We start from the raw sequence: 7,500 nt of genomic DNA, 5'->3' as shown, positions 1-7,500 counted from the left end.
CTCTCTCTCTCTCTCTGTCTGATGTCAAAACTCCCTAACGGTCTCTTTCTTTTAGAAATCCTAATCTGTTGCCAATGTTGCAACATCCTTCCACAAAGTTATAACTATAGAATATCCAACTCTCAATCATATCTCATACCATAGCTAACCAGAGCTGTTTGTGTGTGTGTGTGTGTGTGTGTGTGTGTGTGTGTGTGTTATAATGCTGCTCTCCACTGTCAACTCTCACGCTATTGCTTTAGGGTATTGCCCATTTCTCATTCACGTCGTACTCATGGTTACTCTGCTGTCCTCACTTGAGGTCCCCATTGGCTGGGTGGGGTGTCACTCAACTGGCCCCACCCACCGCAAGGTGGCTGTGCTGTTGTCATTGGAGGAGGAGCTGAACTCACTCTGCATGGCAGTGTTTTTTTTTTTTGTTAGTTTTTGGATTGTTTGTCATTTTTTGGAATACTGTATTTTATTTTTTGTTTTGTTTTATTCAAACTGCCTCTAGTGTAATAATATTATTAACATTAATTATAAACGATGGTCATCTTTTTTTCTCATAAGTTTTAGTAAGTTATGTACAGTATAATTTATTATTTTTCCTCGTCTTTTTTATGACCTTTATGAAATTGTGCTCAGAGAAGCATTATATTTAGCAAGTAGACATTTTGATCTAATGTGTCCTTTATTGCTTTCGTTTTTTCTTTTGTTCCACATTTGACTCTTTTTCCCTTTCATTTCATTTCTATTCATTTCCTTATTCATTTTGTCAACGCTGATTTATCCTCGAGACGTTACAACAGCGGATTGCCGTGACCAAGGAAGCGGATACTCTCTCGTTTCCCCGCGAACGCATTCCACGACGAACTCTCTCTCTTTTTTCTGAAAGCACTCAAACTCTGAAGCACTCAGAGTAAAAGATGAAGAACATGACTTTTTTTGTTTTGTTTTGTTTTGTTTTTCTGTATAATGTGAAGTTTCCTTTTTCCCCTTACTTTCTCCCTTTACTTTCGAAGATAATGAAAGACACCAATATATATAATTATTATTATTATTATTATTATTATTATTATTGTTATAAGTATTATTGTTCTTACCCCACTGTCATTGAACAAAAGAGCAGTGTGCTTGATGTTTACTGGGTTCCGGAATTCACTTGAGACTTACTGGAATGTCATTGGCTGAGGCAGATGCCACCACTGCACCTACTTGACCAATTAGCAGCAATTTAGAATTCTCCCAAGTAATCAATTTAACTATCACTTACAGGGTAGTCATGCAGTCATTATATATGTTCATCAGGACAAGGCCTCATGAGTACATTCACATTCATTCATTTAGCAGACACTTTTATCCAAAGCTGCTTTCAGTGCTGTGCAGATATCCATGTATATGCTAACTGGGTATCAAATCCAAATCCTTGGCGTCGTTTCCCCCTTGCTCTACCAGTTTAACCCACGAGAGCATGAGTTTGGTGTAGATAGCACTACGGTTATCACTTTATCAGTTTCACACTCTAAGTGTCCACTCAACACCACGCAGAGCTGTGAATGGCAGAGCTGCACACGGTCAGTTCCACTGCCTGGTGGGGTCTGCCCCAATGATGCCCAATTTGTCATGGAGGGGCACCAGATCACCCCCTCCTCTACTTTACTTTATTTAACTTGACCCCCAGCTAGTGCAGGTCAGTGTCCTCTCTCTCTCTCTCTCTCTCTCTCTCTCTCTCTCACTCTCTCTCTTTCTCTTTCTCTCTCTCTCTCTCTCTCTCTCTCTCTGTGCCCCATGCCATGGAGTATCCATATATCTCCGGTCAGTAGGTGATGTTGTTGGACCCCCCCTCCCAGACCCTCCTCACCCAATCAGAGCCTGCCATCCTGAGACAGGCAGAGGACCAATATAGCTCCCTGCCAGATAGTGAGCCATATTAGTTTTGTGTGCGAGAACCTGAACTTCACCACTGACAGATCGTGAGCAACTTTCGCTCTTTGCGCCATATAGAGGACCTCACAATCTACGTCAGTGGTGAACCTCCTGGTGGAGCGTATGTGTGTGTGTGTGTGTGTGTGTCTGTGTAAAGGAACCGTGAGGAGGTCTGACTGTCTTACAAAGGAAGTATGTATGTGGTTAAGGAAATGTAAAAAGAACCCGTCAATCAATGGTAAATGACATATCTGAAGGACAAGATGAGGATGACGATGGTGATGATGGTGATATGGCGATATGGACAATGAGGATGATGACAATAGTGAGGAATTATAAGAACCATGACAATCAAAGTCGTTCACGGGGCTCAGTAAACAGTTAATGAATCCAATACAAAAGTAAGCGTACTTTTAAAAAAAGAATACTTATCCTACCATCTCAACTTGAAATCGAAAGAAGATAATTATGTAAATATAACATAGAGGTATAGATTTATATTTTGTTCATAACACAGTGTAATATAAGTTGTATATTTCTTTGTTCTCTTTGATTGATGTTATTCATGCCACAAATAAAAAAAAAAACAGGAGTTTGATGTACTCTTACAAACAAACAAAAAAAGGAGAAAAAATGCGTACAAATGGAAAAAAAAAATGAAAGCAAATCAGCCAAGACGTGGGCTGCTGCCACCTGTTCCCACGTCTGAGTTCACTTTTTTCAGTATTACTGCCAGTGGAGGCGCCAATAAAAAACAGCAATGTGTTCCGTACGTCTGCTCGTCCTCGTGTATTCTTTCCCCTCCATGCCCTCCCAACTGGCACACACACACACACACACACACACACACATACACACACATACACACACACACACACACACACACACACACACACATACACACACACATACACACACACACACACACACACACACACACACACACACATACACATACACATACACACACACACACACACACACACACACACACACACACACACATACACACACACACACACACACGCATACACACACACACACACACACACACTCACCCATGCAGACATTAACATAGACACAGATGCATTCACACACACACAGCGCACACATATTCACAAGGACTCTTACGAAGGCAATATCACAGGCACGCATAAACACACACGCACACACACACACACACAATCAGACATTCATAGACAAGGTGTTAGAACTGATTGAGATTCAAGACAGCAGCACCAGATCAACAGTTTGTTGGATTGCTGTTATGTCATGAAAGGTTTTGCAGGAACTGAACATATATAATACATTAATTCATCGTTTCCCAACCTTAGGGTCGAGAGCCCATGTGGGGTCACCTGAAATTCAAATGGTACACGTACACCTCTGAATGTCACAGCAGAGATGAGTTGCACACTTCTCTCGCAACATATGAATGATTGGGATCACCAACGTTTTGTGACATCAAAATAGGGTCACCTGCCAAAAAAGGTTGGGAACCCCTGCTGATTAATTATAAATACAGTATAAATAGTTTACATATTTTAAAAACACATTTTCAAATCACAAGTGTTTATGTATTCAAATGCACTGCACCAGCACTTTTCCCATGAAATATCTATTTTCTTGTTCTCAGTGGAATGCAGTAGCAGCCTAAGTTACCCAGTTCTGAAACTGGAAATGTGTTCTATTAGGCTAATGTGGATTATTATGTTGACCATGTACCACATGTTAGTTTAAAGGTATTTATTCTAGGCCTAAATTGATACTCCAGAAAGGAGGTGAGCTTTATTGATCTTGAGTAAATATAACTTGTCATGTCATGGAGACTAAGTGACATGCAGCCTCAGAATCACATTCCTAGATTCACAATATAACCGAAGGAATGTGCAGCCTCAGAATCACATTCCTAGATTCACAATATAACCGTCTGAAGGAATGTGCAGCCTAAGAATCACATTGCTAGATTCACAATATAACCGTCTGAAGGAATGTGAATAAAGAGCATTTGAAAATATGTCTGACAAGACTCGGCTAGTTCATTTTGTGGCACAAGAAGTGCTACAGTTTATTCCTTGTAAAAAAAAACACTCCTGGCCAACACTGTTCGGTAGAGGTGGAAAGTAAAGAAATACATTTACTCACGTTACTGTATTGAGTAGTTTTTCTGTGTATTTTGTATTTTTTAAGTAGTTTATAAAATCGGTATTTTAAATTTTACTTGATTACTTTTTGAGTGAAGTATTGTACTTCGCTACATCAAAAATCCCATCCGTTACTTGAGTAAAAAAAAAAAAAAAGACTAACGAAAACAGAAAGGGAGAGAAACCACCCTAAACCCTAAACCACTAGCCTAGTGATAATGATCAGCATGTAGCCTACAACAGGACATGAATCAAGCTGACGCCATGCAGTCTTTCTGAAAGTGATGGAGATGGAGCTGGATCACGAGATGCATCAGCTTAGCCTAACCTATGAAAGTGTATTTTCTGCTATTCCAATGGGTTGTCTCAGTTCGTTTTAGCTCCAATGATTGCGGAGATATTCAAGCAAACACCATGGGATTTCGTGTTTTGACGTTTGTGCTCACCTTTCTTTGGAAAGAAGTTTATTAGCAGTTGTTTCCCCTCATTTCTCATGTCTCTCTTTTTCCTGTTTTGGCCTTTGTTTTTAGTAACCTGACTTGGCTTTCTTGGAGAAAGACATTGCACCAGCAGCACAACAATTAGCGGTCCACTACTAGCGATGCTCAATTAAATAAACAAAAGATAGACTACCTTATGAATCGTGCAGGCGGACTAAACCATTTAGCTCTTTAGCAAGGGAGAGTGAGAGTGACCTTAGACAGTTTTCACTATGTTTTGTATACAAAATCCAGTCAGTCAAACTTTACATTTCGTCTGACATTCATTTTTACATTTAATTTGGAAGTTAAAATATTCAGGTAAAATAAATATATGGTGGAAATAAGTATTGAACGCTTAATTTTTTTTTCAGTAATTAGCCTAAACTTCCAGTGAGTCTATTCGAAATTTTCACCACACATTATATTAACACACATATAAAAAATTCAAACATAAGAGTTTTGTGTATTAAAGTGGAATGACACAGGAAAAAAGTATTGAACGTGCCTACTTAAATTTCTTCAATACTTTGTGGAAAAGCCTTTGTTTGTAGACAGCTTCAAGACATTTCCTGTATGACAAAACTTATTAGTCGCAGTATCAGGTGTGATTTTGGTCCATTGTTCTAAACAGATTCCAGGGGTCCCTCTTGTGAATCCTGATCTTTAGTTCCAGATTACTTCCAGAACTGTTTAATTGAATTTAATTGAATTGGCTGCCTTCAAGTCTTTCTGGAGCTTTCTCTGAGTGGTCCTTGGCTCTTGGAATTGACTATCCTTCTGACTCCCTGGTCAGAAATATTGCGAGGAGATCCTGTGCCCTGTGCCGGTTGATGATGCAGTGATGTTTCTTCCACTTGAAGATAATGGCTCCCATGCTGCTTACTGGAAGATTCTGACGTTTTGAAATGCATCTGTAACCAGTTTCATTGATATGTTTTGCAACAATAAGGTTGCAAAGGTCTTGGGAGAGCTTTTTGCTTTTATCCATCATGTCATGTTTTTTTTTTTTTGTGTGACACCTTGGTAATGAAAAACCTTTTTATAGCCCATCAATATGTAAGCTACTAACCAAGCTTATATTAATTTGCGCAGATAGAAAGGATAACTACTCTCTAACTACTTACAGATTCCAGCTCGTTCCTTCCCTTTCCTTGCCTTAGTGCTTTTTCTTTCAATACTATTTCCCTGTGTTATTCCACTTCATTACACATGACTCTACTTATGGAGTTTTTATGTGTGGATTACCTGAGTTATTACTAATGCCTGAAATGTTGTGCCCCCTGTATTCCACTTTTCAAGGGCCCTCTCCTCCATTGCCCTACACTTCCCACTTTCCCCCCTAGTTCGACGCCCTTTAATCTGCTGAACCTTCTGCTCGTTTCCAAATATAAAAAAAACTCTCTGCAACTCAATATGGCCTGCCTACCTCAGCTGCCTGTGAGGGGCTTTTCAGTTGTGCTGGATTACTGTTCACTGCAAAGCGACCCAAGGATGAGTGCAACTAACTTTGAAAATAAACTACTGCTCAAACTTAAAGAACTTAAAGGAGGTGTTTTTCACATAAAGGAGATTTTTCACATAGATCTCCATTTCTCAACATCCTTATCAGGCAAGTACCTTTACTCGGCGGCCATATTGCAACACTTTTTGGGCACTTATCGTGCATCTATTTCGGCAGAAATGCGCGTGCGTAAGGCTTCACGACACCAACCTTGCTCCAGCAGCGAGATCACAACAGATGATTGGCACGATGTCTTCACAGCACACCACATGATTGGCTCAATGTATTTTACAACACACCACATGATTGGCTCAATGTATTCACATGTCAACGTTTTGCCGCGGAAGGGTTGTGTTATGTGTAGACAACTGTTACAAACTAACCCCATGCATTACTATGGAGGATTTTTTGAGTGCTGTATCTCCTCATTAGAAAGTCTCTGGTAAAACTGGTTGTTCTGGTACCACCCCCCCCCCAAAAAAAAAAAAAAAGTAACTAAGTAACTTTTACTTAAAGTACATTTTAAATGAACTACTTTTTACTTTTACTTGAGTACATTTTCAGATCGGTATTTTAACTTGTACTTGAGTAATATTTTATCAAGGTATTGGTACTTTTACTTGAGTACAATATTTTCATACTTTTTCCACCTCTGCTGTTCGGCACCTGCAATGACATTGCTTCTTCCATTATAATTGCATCAGATGCTACTGGTCAACAAAACTTTTCACTGACTAACTTTGCCGTGGCTGTGTCCACCTCGTGCCTCTTACACCTTTACCTCTCAATTATTTGTCTCTGTTTCTGCCGACCATTTTTTGCCCTCAAAACTGAGGCCCTAAGTGTTAATTAGACTCCGACCACCTCACTCTTCCACCTATCAGAAGGCTAGTTGCATGGCACCAACTCTAATTAAGGTTCGTTAAGCAGCCCGATAACCTAATTATCCTTAACAAGGGCCTTTATGGGGTCAGTGACAGACATGTGTCGAGGGAAGGAATGTCTGTCATTACCTTCCCCTGGGAGAGAGAGAGAAAGAGAAAGAGAGAGACAGTGCAGTGCAGTGCAGTGCAGTGATTTGTAATCCTAAGTGGATTTGTTCAGGTTGGTGGTTCATGTCAGGTTGAAAAAATAGACAAAAAAAGAAAAAGAACACGGAAACGGGGCATCTGTCGGCCTTTGATCTTTGAACAGAATAATATTTATACTCCGCACCACTGCACCGCGGCTTTTCTCTCCGTTTATACGGCCACAGCACGCCACTCCACACCTTCTCCCGAGTTGCCACCGCAAGCGATTGTTCCGCTAATTCAGAGGAGAGTGTGTCTGGAGTGTGTGTGTGTGTGTGTGTGTGTGTGTGTGTGTGTCTGTCTGTCAGGAGTGTGTGAAGAGCCTGAGGGCCAGTGTGAAAGGGCTCCAGGGGGATCCAGAGTGTGTGTGAATATTTCATTCCACACCTGCAGGG

At 40.3% G+C, this 7,500-nt stretch overlaps 1 protein-coding gene across 1 annotated transcript in view; it reads left to right on the top strand.

The window, feature by feature from the left end:
* The window catches only part of LOC121696808 (transcription factor Sox-5-like), a 47,057-nt gene extending 44,377 nt beyond the window's left edge, over positions 1 to 2,680 (top strand). Inside the window, exon 12 of the mRNA XM_042077857.1 lies at positions 1 to 2,680. This exon is cut by the window's left edge and continues 2,153 nt beyond it. The gene's annotated coding sequence lies outside the window, so the exon portion shown is untranslated.
* Positions 2,681 to 7,500: the final 4,820 nt, after the last annotated feature.

The sequence above is a fragment of the Alosa sapidissima genome, chromosome 22 (assembly GCF_018492685.1).
Source record: "Alosa sapidissima isolate fAloSap1 chromosome 22, fAloSap1.pri, whole genome shotgun sequence".
In the NCBI taxonomy this organism is placed as follows: domain Eukaryota; kingdom Metazoa; phylum Chordata; class Actinopteri; order Clupeiformes; family Clupeidae; genus Alosa; species Alosa sapidissima.
Note: the sequence above shows the minus strand (reverse complement) of the source record. Positions and strands in the feature narration are given on the sequence as shown.